Source organism: Drosophila miranda (genome assembly GCF_003369915.1).
Source record: "Drosophila miranda strain MSH22 chromosome Y unlocalized genomic scaffold, D.miranda_PacBio2.1 Contig_Y1_pilon, whole genome shotgun sequence".
Lineage (NCBI taxonomy): Eukaryota > Metazoa > Arthropoda > Insecta > Diptera > Drosophilidae > Drosophila > Drosophila miranda.
In genome coordinates, this window is record NW_022881603.1 from 35,173,051 (window position 1) to 35,190,165 (window position 17,115).

The following is a 17,115-nucleotide window of genomic DNA, read 5'->3' on the forward strand; positions in this document are numbered from 1 at the left end:
ACTTCCGCCCCCACAAAGTACGAAAATCTGTGGCATCCACATTTTTAAAGATACTATAAAGCCAAAAAAGCAGAATCGTAGAAGATGGCTATATGTTCTAGAGTGTAAGATCTCAACCAGATCGTATAATTATTATAGCCAGAATCAAGAAAACAATTTCATTCTTTCTCGCTCTGTCTCTCTCTAACCCACAGGTTTAATGGTCGGCTTTGCCAATTGCAAAATATGAGTTCAAGGATCTCAGCACCTATAAGAGCCAGAGCAACCAAATTTGGTATCCACACTCCTGTGATATCTGACCTTGACCGTTTCGTGTCCAAATTTCGCCACACCCCCTTCCGCCCCGCAAACGACGAAAATCTGGGGCATCCACAAATCTCAGAGACTATTAAGGCTAGAGTAACCAAATTTGGTATCCGCACTTCTGTTAGATCTTACTATAAAACGTGTATCTCAAAATTTCGCCCCACCCCTTTCCGCCCACACAAAGGACGAAAATCTGTTGCATCCACAATATTGCACATTCGAGAAAACTAAAAACGCAGAATCATAGATAATGACCATATCTATCAGATTGCTGAATCTGGATCAGATCAGATCATTTTTATAGCCAATAGGAACAAATCAATTTGCAGTGGCTACGCAGCGCCCGACGTCACGCTCAGACTGATTTTCTGTCTCTCTCGCACGCACTCTTTGTCGTGTCGTTTAATATTAGCGGCGTCTGCCGGAGGAGAGCCATACTGACTTAGTATCGGGTATAACCGTAGAGTTGCGGTGTCCGCAGCAACTCACAACGTTCCCCCTCGTTATACCCGATACTCAAAATGAGTATTGGGGTATATTAGATTTGTGGTAAAAGTGGATGTGTGTAACGTCCAGAAGGAATCGTTTCCGACCCCATAAAGTATATATATTCTTGATCAGCATCAATAGCCGAGTCGATTGAGCCCTGTCTGTCTGTCCGTCTGTCCGTCTGTCCGTCCGTCCGTCTGTCCGTCCCTTCAGCGCCTAGTGCTCAAAGACTATAAGAGCTAGAGCAACGATGTTTTGGATCCAGACTTCTGTGATATGTCACTGCTACAAAAATATTTCAAAACTTCGCCCCGCCCACTTTCGCCCCACAAAGGACGAAAATCTGTGGCATCACCATTTTTAAAGATACGATGAAGCCAAAAAAACAGAATCGTAGAGGATGGCTATATGTTCTAGAGTGTAAGATCTCAACCAGATCGTATAATTATTATAGCCAGAATCAAGAAAACAATTTCATTCTTTCTCGCTCTGTCTCTCTCTAACACACAGGTTTCATGTCGGCTTTGCCAATTGCAAAATATGAGTTCAAGGATCTCAGAACCTATAAAAGCCAGAGCAACCAAATTTGGTATCCACACTCCTGTGATATCGGACCTTGACCGTTTCGTGTCCAAATTTCGCCACACCCCCTTCCGCCCCCGCAAAGGATGAAAATCTGGGGATATTCACAAATCTCAGAGACTATTAAGGCTAGAGTAACCAAATTTGGTATCCGCACTCCTGTTAGATCTCACTATAAAACGTATATCTCAAAATTTCGCCCCACCCCTTTCCGCCCTTACAAAGAACGAAAATCTGTTGCATCCACAATATTGCACATTCGAGAAAACTAAAAACGCAGAATCATAGATAATGATCATATATATCAGATTGCTGAATCTGGATCAGATCAGCTCATTTTTATAGCCAAAAGGAACAAATCAATTTGCACTGGCTACGCATCACCCGACGTCACGCTCAGACTGATTTTCTGTCTTTTTCGCACGCACTCCTTGTCGTGTCGTTTAATATTAGCGGCGTCTGCCGGAGGAGAGACATACTGACTTAGTATCGGGTATAACTGTAGAGTTGCGGTCTCCGCAGCAACTCACAACGTTCCCACTCGTTTTTTTCTGGTTTTTATACCCGATACTCAAAATGAGTATTGGGGTATATTAGATTTGTGGTAAAAGTGGATGTGTGTAACGTCCAGAAGGAATCGTTTCCGACCCCATAAAGTATATATATTCTTGATCAGCCTCAATAGCCGAGTCGATTGAGCCCTGTCTGTCTGTCCGTCCATCCGTCTGTTCGTCTGTCCGTCCCTTCAGCGCATAGTGCTCAAAGACTATAAGAGCTAGAGCAACGATGTTTTGGATCCAGACTTCTGTGATATGTCACTGCTACAAAAATATTTCAAAACTTCGCCCCGCCCACTTCCGCCCCACAAAGGACGAAAATCTGTGGCATCCACAATTTTAAAGATATGAGAAAACCAAAAACGTAGAATTGCATCAATAGCCGAGTCGATTGAGCCCTGTCTGTCTGTCCGTCTGTCCGTCTGTCCGTCCGTCCGTCTGTCCGTCTGTCCGTCCCCTTCAGCGCCTAGTGCTCAAAGACTATAAGAGCGAGAGCAACGATGTTTTGGATCCAGACTTCTGTGATATGTCACTGCTAAAAGAATATTTCAAAACTGTGCCCCGCCCACTTCCGCCCCCACAAAAGGCGAAAATCTGTGGCATCCACAATTTCGACGATACGAGAAAACCAAAAACGCAGAATCGTAGAAGATGACTATATCTTCTAGAGTGCAAAATCTGAACCAGATCGTATAATTATTATAGCCAGAATCAAGAAAACAATTTCATTTTTTCTCGCCCTGTCTCTCTCTAACACACACGTAGCATAGGCGGCCTTGCTTAGAGTAAAACATTAGCGCCTAGATCTCAGAGACTATAAAAGCTAGAGCAACCAAATTTGGTATCCACACTCCTAATATATCGGACCGAGACGAGTTTGTTTCAAAATTTCGCCACACCCCCTTCCGCCCCCGCAAAGGACGAAAATCTGGGGATATTCAAAAATCTCAGAGACTATTAAGGCTAGAGTAACCAAATTTGGTATCCGCACTCCTGTTAGATCTTACTATAAAACGTGTATCTCAAAATTTCGCCCCACCCCTTTCCGCCCACACAAAAGACGAAAATCTGTTGCATCCACAATATTGAGAATACGAGAAAACTAAAAACGCAGAATCATAGATAATGATCATATGTATCAGATTGCTGAATCTGGATCAGATCAGATCATTTTTATAGCCAAAAGGAACAAATCAATTTGCACTGGCTACGCAGCACCCGACGTCACGCTCAGACTGATTTTGTTGTCTCTCTCGCACGCACTCCTTGTCGTGTCGTTTAATATTAGCGGCGTCTGCCGGAGGAGATGTAGTGGCCAGTGAAGCAAACCCAGATTAAATTCCCTAATAATTTCCCAGATATAAAGCAGATTCAAATCACGCGCCAACTTGATTAGTTCGAACACCAAGGCTTTAAAAACAGCTACTTCGAATATGGAGCTTTAATTGCTCGAATGTTCTTTTTCGTCTCTCGAGACCGAATTCCATGGAAGGGTCCCGTTAAAGCTCGTCTATGCCGCTTAAGCCGACAGCGACGGTGAACACGCGGATCAATTCCATTTTTCTCCCAAAACACTTCGGTTATGCCTGTGCCAATAGTGGCAAACTCTAGTGGAAGTTCACGTGTCCCTGTATTACATAATACCTACCAAATTACATAACTGCAAGTCGGCGGAGAATCGACTAAAAAGCAAGATCAAGCTATATTGTGTGGTGAAAGTCCAAAGTGCTACGTAGAGAAAAAGAAGGTGATTATAGAGGAAAGCAGGTTTGGTTTGAGATTACAGAATCTCTTGGTCACTGGAGGTCTGCCGTGCTTTGGGCCTCTCACGCCTAACCCCCCCACGCAACCTCCAGTGTCTTATTTTTGGCCGCTTCGAATTACCAGCGTTTCCGTTGTACGGACGATCTGTATCGACCTTTGAATGCCCTATAAGCGTATCTTGCGAGATGCAACTCAACATCCTTGATGCGGAATCGACAACGCCTAGGAATTAAAGTGGAAATTTATGTCTGCTAAAATTGTGCAGAAGATGTGAATACAAGATCAGGAATCGGAATTTAGGGTGACCTGGGTCGTGGACAACATGTGATCATCGAGTCGTGAGTACGAACATACCCGCGAAATAGCAGGGTATAGCAGCGGTGCAGCGTAATGAAAGGGAGAGCGTGATAGCTCACACGCCAAGAGCGAGCTTTCGTTCGAAGAGAATTCGGACATATGCGTGCGTATGCACACACATATAAACGTGCATTAATTTGATCATCGACATTCTCTTTGCTTTGTCTTGTTCTTTTCTTTTGCTTGCATTCTTGTGTTTGCACTTCAATTAAATTTGACTTTAAATGAAAAATCATATAAACATATACAGTTATATTAAGGAATATCTTTCCTATAGAATTAATTTCTTTATCATATGTCTTAAGTCCTTTCCTAATCCACTCAATGTTAAGCCTTGATTCACTCTGGCAATGTCGGCCAAAATATCATTCTTTAATTCTTTACTATTTTTATACCCGATACTCAAAATGAGTATTGGGGTATATTAGATTTGTGGTAAAAGTGGATGTGTGTAACGTCCAGAAGGAATCGTTTCCGACCCCATAAAGTATATATATTCTTGATCAGCATCAATAGCCGAGTCGATTGAGCCCTGTCTGTCTGTCCGTCTGTCCGTCCGTCCGTCCGTCCGTCCGTCCCCTTCAGCGCCTAGTGCTCAAAGACTATAAAAGCTAGAGCAACGATGTTTTGGATCCAGACATCTGTGATATGTCACTGCTACAAAAATATTTCAAAACTTTGCCCCGCCCACTCCCGCCCCCACAAAGGACGAAAATCTGTGGCATCCACATTTTTAAAGATACGATAAAACCAAAAATGCAGTATCGTAGAAGATGACTATATGTTCTAGAGTGTAAAATCTCAACCAGATCGTATAATTATTATAGCCAGAATCAAGAAAATAATTTCATTCTTTCTCGCTCTCTCTCTCTCTAACACACAGGTTTCATGGTCGGCTTTGCCAATTGCAAAATATGAGTTCAAGGATCTCAGAACCTATATGAGCCAGAGCAACCAAATTTGGTATCCACACTCCTGTCATATCTGACCTTGACCGTTTCGTGTCCAAATTTCGCCACACCCCCTTCCGCCCACGCAAAGGACGAAAATCTGGGGCATCCACAAATCTCAGAGACTATTAAGGCTAGAGTAACCAAATTTGGTATCCGCACTTCTGTTAGATCTCACTATTAAACGAATATCTCAGAATTTCGCCCCACCCCCTTCCGCCCTTACAAAGAACGAAAATCTGTTGCATCCACAATATTGCAGATTCGAGAAAACTAAAAACGCAGAATCATAGATAATGACCATATCTAACAGATTGCTGAATCTGGATCAGATCAGATCATTTTTATAGCCAATAGGAACAAATCAATTTGCAGTGGCTACGCAGCGCCCGACGTCACGCTCAGACTGATTTTCTGTCTATCTCGCACGCACTCTTTGTCGTGTCGTTTAATATTAGCGGCGTCTGCCGGAGGAGAGCCATACTGACTTAGTATCGGGTATAACCGTAGAGTTGCGGTGTCCGCAGCAACTCACAACGTTCCCCCTCGTTATACCCGATACTCAAATTGAGTATTGGGGTATATTAGATTTGTGGTAAAAGTGGATGTGTTTAACGTCCAGAAGGAATCGTTTCCGACCCCATAAAGTATATATATTCTTGATCAGCATCAATAGCCGAGTCGATTGAGCCCTGTCTGTCTGTCCGTCTGTCCGTCTGTCCGTCCGTCCGTCTGTCCGTCCCCTTCAGCGCCTAGTGCTCAAAGACTATAAGAGCGAGAGCAACGATGTTTTGGATCCAGACTTCTGTGATATGTCACTGCTACAAGAATATTTCAAAACTTTGCCCCGCCCACTTCCGCCCCCACAAAGGGCGAAAATCTGTGGCATCCACAATTTCGACGATACGAGAAAACCAAAAACGAAGAATCGTAGAAGATGACTATATCTTCTAGAGTGCAAAATCTGAACCAGATCGTATAATTTGTATAGCCAGAATCAAGAAAACAATTTCATTCTTTCTCGCTCTGTCTCTCTCTAACACACAGGTTTCATGGTCGGCTTTGCCAATTGCAAAATATGAGTTCAAGGATCTCAGAACCTATAAGAGCGAGAGCAACCAAATTTGGTATCCACACTCCTGTTATATCGGACCTTGACCGTTTTGTGTCCAAATTTCGCCACACCCCCTTCCGCCCCCGCAAAGGACGAAAATCTGGGGCATCCACAAATCTCAGAGACGATTAAAGCTAGAGTAACCAAATTTGGTGTCCGCACTTCTGTTAGATCTCACTATAAAACGTATATCTCAGAATTTCGCCTCACCCCCTTCCGCCCTTACAAAGAACGAAAATCTGTTGCATCCACAATATTGCACATTCGAGAAAACTAAAAACGCAGAATCATAGATAATGACCATATCTATCAGACTGCTGAATCTGGATCAGATCGGATCATTTTTATACCCAAAAGGAACAAATCAATTTGCACTGGCTACGCTGCGCCCGACGTCACGCTCAGACTGATTTTCTGTCTCTCTCGCACGCACTCTTTGTCGTGTCGTTTAATATTAGCGGCGTCTGCCGGAGAAGAGCCATACTGACTAAGTATCGGGTATAACTGTAGAGTTGCGGTGTCCGCAGCAACTCACAACGTTCCCCCTCGTTATACCCGATACTCAAAATGAGTATTGGGGTATATTAGATTTGTGGTAAAAGTGGATGTGTGTAACGTCCAAAAGGAATCGTTTCCGACCCCATAAAGTATATATATTCTTGATCAGCATCAATAGCCGAGTCGATTGAGCCATGTCTGTCTGTCCGTCTGTCCGTCTGTCCGTCCGTCCGTCTGTCCGTCCCCTTCAGCGCCTAGTGCTCAAAGACTATAAGAGCGAGAGCAACGATGTTTTGGATCCAGACTTCTGTGATATGTCACTGCTAAAAGAATATTTCAAAACTGTGCCCCGCCCACTTCCGCCCCCACAAAGGGCGAAAATCTGTGGCATCCACAATTTCGACGATACGAGAAAACCAAAAACGCAGAATCGTAGAAGATGACTATATCTTCTAGAGTGCAAAATCTGAACCAGATCGTATAATTATTATAGCCAGAATCAAGAAAACAATTTCATTTTTTCTCGCCCTGTCTCTCTCTAACACACACGTAGCATAGGCGGCTTTGCTTAGAGTAAAACATTAGCGCCTAGATCTCAGAGACTATATAAGCTAGAGCAACCAAATTTGGTATCCACACTCCTAATATATCGGACCGAGACGAGTTTGTTTCAAAATTTCGCCACACCCCCTTCCGCCCCCGCAAAGGATGAAAGTCTGGGGATATTCACAAATCTCAGAGACTATTAAGGCTAGAGTAACCAAATTTGGTATCCGCACTCCTGTTAGATCTCACTATAAAACGTATATCTCAAAATTTCGCCCCACCTCCTTCCGCCCCCACAAAGGACGAAAATCTGTTGCATCCACAATATTGAGAATACGAAAAAACTAAAAACGCAGAATCATAGATAATGATCATATATATCAGATTGCTGAATCTGGATCAGATCAGATCATTTTTATAGCCAAAAGGAACAAATCAATTTGCACTGGCTACGCAGCACCCGACGTCACGCTCAGACTGATTTTGTTGTCTCTCTCGCACGCACTCCTTGTCGTGTCGTTTAATATTAGCGGCGTCTGCCGGAGGAGATGTAGTGGCCAGTGAAGCAAACCCAGATTAAATTCCCTAATAATTTCCCAGATATAAAGCAGATTCAAATCACGCGCCAACTTGATTAGTTCGAACACCAAGGCTTTAAAAACAGCTACTTCGAATATGGAGCTTTAATTGCTCGAATGTTCTTTTTCGTCTCTCGAGACCGAATTCCATGCAAGGGTCCCGTTAAAGCTCGTCTATGCCGCTTAAGCCGACAGCGACGGTGAACACGCGGATCAATTCCATTTTTCTCCCAAAACACTTCGGTTGTGCCTGTGCCAATAGTGGCAAACTCTAGTGGAAGTTCACGTGTCCCTGTATTACATAATACCTACCAAATTACATAACTGCAAGTCGGCGGAGAATCGACTAAAAAGCAAGATCAAGCTATATTGTGTGGTGAAAGTGCAAAGTGCTACGTAGAGAAAAAGAAGGTGATTATAGAGGAAAGCAGGTTTGGTTTGAGATTACAGAATCTCTTGGTCACTGGAGGTCTGCCGTGCTTTGGGCCTCTCACGCCTAACCCCCCCCACGCAACCTCCAGTGTCTTATTTTTGGCCGCTTCGAATTACCAGCGTTTCCGTTGTACGGACGATCTGTATCGACCTTTGAATGCCCTATAAGCGTATCTTGCGAGATGCAACTCAACATCCTTGATGCGGAATCGACAACGCCTAGGAATTAAAGTGGAAATTTATGTCAGCTAAAATTGTGCAGAAGATGTGAATACAAGATCAGGAATCGGAATTTAGGGTGACCTGGGTCGTGGACAACATGTGATCATCGAGTCGTGAGTACGAACATACCCGCGAAATAGCAGGGTATAGCAGCGGTGCAGCGTAATGAAAGGGAGAGCGTGATAGCTCACACGCCAAGAGCGAGCTTTCGTTCGAAGAGAATTCGGACATATGCGTGCGTATGCACACACATATAAACGTGCATTAATTTGATCATCGACATTCTCTTTGCTTTGTCTTGTTCTTTTCTTTTGCTTGCATTCTTGTGTTTGCACTTCAATTAAATTTGACTTTAAATGAAAAATCATATAAACATATACAGTTATATTAAGGAATATCTTTCCTATAGAATTAATTTCTTTATCATATGTCTTAAGTCCTTTCCTAATCCACTCAATGTTAAGCCTTGATTCACTCTGGCAATGTCGGCCAAAATATCATTCTTTAATTCTTTACTATTTTTATACCCGATACTCAAAATGAGTATTGGGGTATATTAGATTTGTGGTAAAAGTGGATGTGTGTAACGTCCAGAAGGAATCGTTTCCGACCCCATAAAGTATATAAATTCTTGATCAGCATCAATAGCCGAGTCGATTGAGGCCAGTCTGTCTGTCCGTCTGTCCGTCCGTCCGTCCGTCCGTCCGTCCGTCCGTCCGTCCGTCCCCTTCAGCGCCTAGTGCTCAAAGACTATAAGAGCGAGAGCAACGATGTTTTGGATCCAGACTTCTGTGATATGTCACTGCTACAAGAATATTTCAAAACTTTGCCCCGCCCACTTCCGCCCCCACAAAGGGCGAAAATCTGTGGCATCCACAATTTCGACGATACGAGAAAACCAAAAACGAAGAATCGTAGAAGATGACTATATCTTCTAGAGTGCAAAATCTGAACCAGATCGTATAATTATTATAGCCAGAATCAAGAAAACAATTTCATTCTTTCTCGCTCTGTCTCTCTCTAACACACAGGTTTCATGGTCGGCTTTGCCAATTGCAAAATATGAGTTCAAGGATCTCAGAACCTATAAGAGCCAGAGCAACCAAATTTGGTATCCACACTCCTGTGATATCGGACCTTGACCGTTTTGTGTCCAAATTTCGCCACACCCCCTTCCGCCCCCGCAAAGGACGAAAATCTGGGGCATCCACAAATCTCAGAGACGATTAAAGCTAGAGTAACCAAATTTGGTATCCGCACTTCTGTTAGATCTCACTATAAAACGTGTATCTCAGAATTTCGCCCCACCCCCTTCCGCCCTTACAAAGAACGAAAATCTGTTGCATCCACAATATTGCACATTCGAGAAAACTAAAAACGCAGAATCATAGATAATGACCATATCTATCAGATTGCTGAATCTGGATCAGATCAGATCATTTTTATAGCCAATAGGAACAAATCAATTTGCAGTGGCTACGCAGCGCCCGACGTCACGCTCAGACTGATTTTCTGTCTATCTCGCACGCACTCTTTGTCGTGTCGTTTAATATTAGCGGCGTCTGCCGGAGGAGAGCCATACTGACTTAGCATCGGGTATAACCGTAGAGTTGCGGTGTCCGCAGCAACTCACAACGTTCCCCCTCGTTATACCCGATACTCAAATTGAGTATTGGGGTATATTAGATTTGTGGTAAAAGTGGATGTGTTTAACGTCCAGAAGGAATCGTTTCCGACCCCATAAAGTATATATATTCTTGATCAGCATCAATAGCCGAGTCGATTGAGCCCTGTCTGTCTGTCCGTCTGTCCGTCCGTCCGTCTGTCCGTCTGTCCGTCCCCTTCAGCGCCTAGTGCTCAAAGACTATAAGAGCTAGAGCAACGATGTTTTGGATCCAGACTTCTGTGATATGTCACTGCTACAAAAATATTTCAAAACTTCGCCCCGCCCACTTCCTCCCCCACAAAGGACGAAAATCTGTGGCATCCACAATTTTAAAGATATGAGAAAACCAAAAACGTAGAATTGTAGAGAATGACCATATCTTTAAGACCGCGGAATCTGAATTGGAGCGTATTATTATTATAGCCAGCATCAAGAAAACAATTTCATTTTTTCTCGCCCTGTCTTTCTCTAACACACACGTAGCATAGGCTGCTTTGCTTAGAGTAAAACATAAGCGTCTAGATCTCAGAGACTACAAAAGCTAGAGCAACCAAATTTGGTATCCACACTCCTAATATATCGGACCGAGACGAGTTTGTTTCAAAATTTCGCCACACCCCCTTCCGCCCCCGCAAAGGACGAAAATCTGGGGATATTCAAAATTCTCAGAGACTATTAAGGCTAGAGTAACCATATTTGGTATCCGCACTCCTGTTAGATCTTACTATAAAACGTGTATCTCAAAATTTCGCCCCACCCCTTTCCGCCCACACAAAGTCTGGGGATATTCAAAAATCTCAGAGACTATTAAGGCTAGAGTAACCAAATTTGGTATCCGCACTCCTGTTAGATCTTACTATAAAACGTGTATCTCAAAGTTTCGCCCCACCCCTTTCCGCCCACACAAAAGACGAAAATCTGTTGCATCCACAATATTGCACATTCGAGAAAACTAAAAACGCAGAATCATAGATAATGACCATATCTATCAGACTGCTGAATCTGGATCAGATCAGATCATTTTTATAGCCAATAGGAACAAATCAATTTGCAGTGGCTACGCAGCGCCCGACGTCACGCTCAGACTGATTTTCTGTCTCTCTCGCACGCACTCTTTGTCGTGTCGTTTAATATTAGCGGCGTCTGCCGGAGGAGAGCCATACTGACTTAGTATCGGGTATAACCGTAGAGTTGCGGTGTCCGCAGCAACTCACAACGTTCCCCCTCGTTATACCCGATACTCAAAATGAGTATTGGGGTATATTAGATTTGTGGTAAAAGTGGATGTGTTTAACGTCCAGAAGGAATCGTTTCCGACCCCATAAAGTATATATATTCTTGATCAGCATCAATAGCCGAGTCGATTGAGCCCTGTCTGTCTGTCCGTCTGTCCGTCCGTCCGTCTGTCCGTCCCCTTCAGCGCCTAGTGCTCAAAGACTATAAGAGCTAGAGCAACGATGTTTTGGATCCAGACTTCTGTGATATGTCACTGCTACAAAAATATTTCAAAACTTCGCCCCGCCCTTTTCCGCCCCCTCAAAGGACGAAAATCTGTGGCATCCACATTTTTAAAGATACGATAAAGCCAAAAAAACAGAATCGTAGAGGATGGCTATATGTTCTAGAGTGTAAAATCTCAACCAGATCGTATAATTATTATAGCCAGAATCAAGAAAACAATTTCATTCTTTCTCGCTCTGTCTCTCTCTAACACACAGGTTTCATGGTCGGCTTTGCCAATTGCAAAATATGAGTTCAAGGATCTCAGAACCTATAAGAGCCAGAGCAACCAAATTTGGTATCCACACTCCTGTGATATCGCACCTTGACCCCCTTCCGCCCCCGCAAAGGATGAAAATCTGGGGATATTCACAAATCTCAGAGACTATTAAGGCTAGAGTAACCAAATTTGGTATCCGCACTCTTGTTAGATCTCACTATAAAACGTATATCTCAAAATTTCGCCCCACCCCTTTCCGCCCCCACAAAAGACGAAAATCTGTGTCATCCACAATATTGAGAATACGAGAAAACTAAAAACGCAGAATCATAGATAATGATCATATATACCAGATTGCTGAATCTGGATCAGATCAGGTCATTTTTATAGCCAAAAGGAACAAATCAATTTGCACTGGCTACGCAGCACCCGACGTCACGCTCAGACTGATTTTCTGTCTCTCTCGCACGCACTCCTTGTCGTGTCGTTTAATATTAGCGGCGTCTGCCGGAGGAGAGCCATACTGACTTAGTATCGGGTATAACTGTAGAGTTGCGGTCTCCGCAGCAACTCACAACGTTCCCCCTCGTTTTTTTCTGGTTTTTATACCCGATACTCAAAATGAGTATTGGGGTATATTAGATTTGTGGTAAAAGTGTATGTGCACGTCCAGAACGAATCGTTTCCGACCCCATTAAGTATATATATTCTTGATCAGCATCAATAGCCGAGTCGATTGAGCCCTGTCTGTCTGTCCGTCCGTCCGTATGTCCGTCTGTCCGACTGTCCGTCCCCTTCAGCGCCTAGTGCTCAAAGACTATAAGAGCTAGAGCAACGATGTTTTGGATCCAGACTTCTGTGATATGTCACTGCTACAAAAGTATTTCAAAACTTCGCCCCGCCCACTTCCGCCCCCACAAAGGACGAAAATCTGTGGCATCCACAATTTTAAAGATATGAGAAAACCAAAAACGTAGAATTGTAGAGAATGACCATATCTTTAAGACCGCGGAATCTGAATTGGAGCGTATTATTATTATAGCCAGCATCAAGAAAACAATTTCATTTTTTCTCGCCCTGTCTCTCTCTAACACACACGTAGCATAGGCGGCTTTGCTTAAAGTAAAACATTAGCGCCTAGATCTCAGAGACTACAAAAGCTAGAGCAACCAAATTTGGTATCCACACTCCTAATATATCGGACCGAGACGAGTTTGTTTCAAAATTTCGCCACACCCCCTTCCGCCCCCGCAAAGGACGAAAATCTGGGGATATTCAAAAATCTCAGAGACTATTAAGGCTAGAGTAACCAAATTAGGTATCCGCACTCCTGTTAGATCTTACTATAAAACGTGTATCTCAAAATTTCGCCCCACCCCCTTCCGCCCACACAAAGGATGAAAATCTGTTGCATCCACAATATTGCACATTCGAGAAAACTAAAAACGCAGAATCATAGATAATGACCATATCTATCAGATTGCTGAATCTGGATCAGATCAGATCATTTTTATAGCCAATAGGAACAAATCAATTTGCAGTGGCTACGCAGCGCCCGACGTCACGCTCAGACTGATTTTCTGTCTCTCTCGCACGCACTCTTTGTCGTGTCGTTTAATATTAGCGGCGTCTGCCGGAGGAGAGCCATACTGACTTAGTATCGGGTATAACCGTAGAGTTGCGGTGTCCGCAGCAACTCACAACGTTCCCCCTCGTTATACCCGATACTCAAAATGAGTATTGGGGTATATTAGATTTGTGGTAAAAGTGGATGTGTTTAACGTCCAGAAGGAATCGTTTCCGACCCCATTAAGTATATATATTCTTGATCAGCATCAATAGCCGAGTCGATTGAGCCCTGTCTGTCTGTCCGTCCGTCCGTATGTCCGTCTGTCCGTCCCCTTCAGCGCCTAGTGCTCAAAGACTATAAGAGCTAGAGCAACGATGTTTTGGATCCAGACTTCTGTGATATGTCACTGCTACAAGAATATTTCAAAACTTTGCCCCGCCCACTTCCGCCCCCACAAAGGGCGAAAATCTGTGGCATCCACAATTTCGACGATACGAGAAAACCAAAAACGAAGAATCGTAGAAGATGACTATATCTTCTAGAGTGCAAAATCTGAACCAGATCGTATAATTATTATAGCCAGAATCAAGAAAACAATTTCATTCTTTCTCGCTCTGTCTCTCTCTAACACACAGGTTTCATGGTCGGCTTTGCCAATTGCAAAATATGAGTTCCAAGGATCTCAGAACCTATAAGAGCCAGAGCAACCAAATTTGGTATCCACACTCCTGTGATATCGGACCTTGACCGTTTTGTGTCCAAATTTCGCCACACCCCCTTCCGCCCCCGCAAAGGACGAAAATCTGGGGCATCCACAAATCTCAGAGACGATTAAAGCTAGAGTAACCAAATTTGGTATCCGCACTTCTGTTAGATCTCACTATAAAACGTGTATCTCAGAATTTCGCCCCACCCCCTACAAAAATATTTCAAAACTTCGCCCCGCCCTTTTCCGCCCCCACAAAGGACGAAAATCTGTGGCATCCACATTTTTAAAGATACGATAAAGCCAACAAAACATAATCGTAGAGGATGGCTATATGTTCTAGAGTGTAAAATCTCAACCAGATCGTATAATTATTATAGCCAGAATCAAGAAAACAATTTCATTCTTTCTCGCTCTGTCTCTCTCTAACACACAGGTTTCATGGTCGGCTTTGCCAATTGCAAAATATGAGTTCAAGGATCTCAGAACCTATAAGAGCCAGAGCAACCAAATTTGGTATCCACACTCCTGTGATATCGCACCTTGACCCCCTTCCGCCCCCGCAAAGGATGAAAATCTGGGGATATTCACAAATCTCAGAGACTATTAAGGCTAGAGTAACCAAATTTGGTATCCGCACTCTTGTTAGATCTCACTATAAAACGTATATCTCAAAATTTCGCCCCACCCCTTTCCGCCCCCACAAAAGACGAAAATCTGAGTAAAGTGGATGTGTGTAACGTCCAGAAGGAATCGTTTCCGACCCCATAAAGTATATATATTCTTGATCAGCATCAATAGCCGAGTCGATTGAGCCCTGTCTGTCTGTCCGTCCGTCCGTCTGTCCGTCTGTCCGTCCCCTTCAGCGCCTAGTGCTCAAAGACTATAAGAGCTAGAGCAACGATGTTTTGGATCCAGACTTCTGTGATATGTCACTGCTACAAAAATATTTCAAAACTTCGCCCCGCCCACTTCCTCCCCCACAAAGGACGAAATTCTGTGGCATCCACAGTTTTAAAGATATGAGAAAACCAAAAACGTAGAATTGTAGAGAATGACCATATCTTTAAGACCGCGGAATCTGAATTGGAGCGTATTATTATTAAAGCCAGCATCAAGAAAACAATTTCATTTTTTCTCGCCCTGTCTTTCTCTAACACACACGTAGCATAGGCTGCTTTGCTTAGAGTAAAACATAAGCGTCTAGATCTCAGAGACTACAAAAGCTAGAGCAACCAAATTTGGTATCCACACTCCTAATATATCGGACCGAGACGAGTTTGTTTCAAAATTTCGCCACACCCCCTTCCGCCCCCGCAAAGGACGAAAATCTGGGGATATTCAAAAATCTCAGAGACTATTAAGGCTAGAGTAACCATATTTGGTATCCGCACTCCTGTTAGATCTTACTATAAAACGTGTATCTCAAAATTTCGCCCCACCCCTTTCCGCCCACACAAAGTCTGGGTATATTCAAAAATCTCAGAGACTATTAAGGCTAGAGTAACCAAATTTGGTATCCGCACTCCTGTTAGATCTTACTATAAAACGTGTATCTCAAAGTTTCGCCCCACCCCTTTCCGCCCACACAAAGGACGAAAATCTGTTGCATCCACAATATTGCACATTCGAGAAAACTAAAAACGCAGAATCATAGATAATGACCATATCTATCAGACTGCTGAATCTGGATCAGATCAGATCATTTTTATAGCCAATAGGAACAAATCAATTTGCAGTGGCTACGCAGCGCCCGACGTCACGCTCAGACTGATTTTCTGTCTCTCTCGCACGCACTCTTTGTCGTGTCGTTTAATATTAGCGGCGTCTGCCGGAGGAGAGCCATACTGACTTAGTATCGGGTATAACCGTAGAGTTGCGGTGTCCGCAGCAACTCACAACGTTCCCCCTCGTTATACCCGATACTCAAAATGAGTATTGGGGTATATTAGATTTGTGGTAAAAGTGGATGTGTTTAACGTCCAGAAGGAATCGTTTCCGACCCCATAAAGTATATATATTCTTGATCAGCATCAATAGCCGAGTCGATTGAGCCCTGTCTGTCTGTCCGTCTGTCCGTCCGTCCGTCTGTCCGTCCCCTTCAGCGCCTAGTGCTCAAAGACTATAAGAGCTAGAGCAACGATGTTTTGGATCCAGACTTCTGTGATATGTCACTGCTACAAAAATATTTCAAAACTTCGCCCCGCCCTTTTCCGCCCCCACAAAGGACGAAAATCTGTGGCATCCACATTTTTAAAGATACGATAAAGCCAAAAAAACAGAATCGTAGAGGATGGCTCTATGTTCTAGAGTGTAAAATCTCAACCAGATCGTATAATTATTATAGGCAGAATCAAGAAAACAATTTCATTCTTTCTCGCTCTGTCTCTCTCTAACACACAGGTTTCATGGTCGGCTTTGCCAATTGCAAAATATGAGTTCAAGGATCTCAGAACCTATAAGAGCCAGAGCAACCAAATTTGGTATCCACACTCCTGTGATATCGCACCTTGACCGTTTCGTGTCCAAATTTCGCCACACCCCCTTCCGCCCCCGCAAAGGATGAAAATCTGGGGATATTCACAAATCTCAGAGACTATTAAGGCTAGAGTAACCAAATTTGGTATCCGCACTCTTGTTAGATCTCACTATAAAACGTATATCTCAAAATTTCGCCCCACCCCTTTCCGCCCCCACAAAGGACGAAAATCTGTTGCATCCACAATATTGAGAATACGAGAAAACTAAAAACGCAGAATCATAGATAATGATCATATATATCAGATTGCTGAATCTGGATCAGATCAGGTCATTTTTATAGCCAAAAGGAACAAATCAATTTGCACTGGCTACGCAGCACCCGACGTCACGCTCAGACTGATTTTCTGTCTCTCTCGCACGCACTCCTTGTCGTGTCGTTTAATATTAGCGGAGTCTGCCGGAGGAGAGCCATACTGACTTAGTATCGGGTATAACTGTAGAGTTGCGGTCTCCGCAGCAACTCACAACGTTCCCCCTCGTTTTTTTCTGGTTTTTATACCCGATACTCAAAATGAGT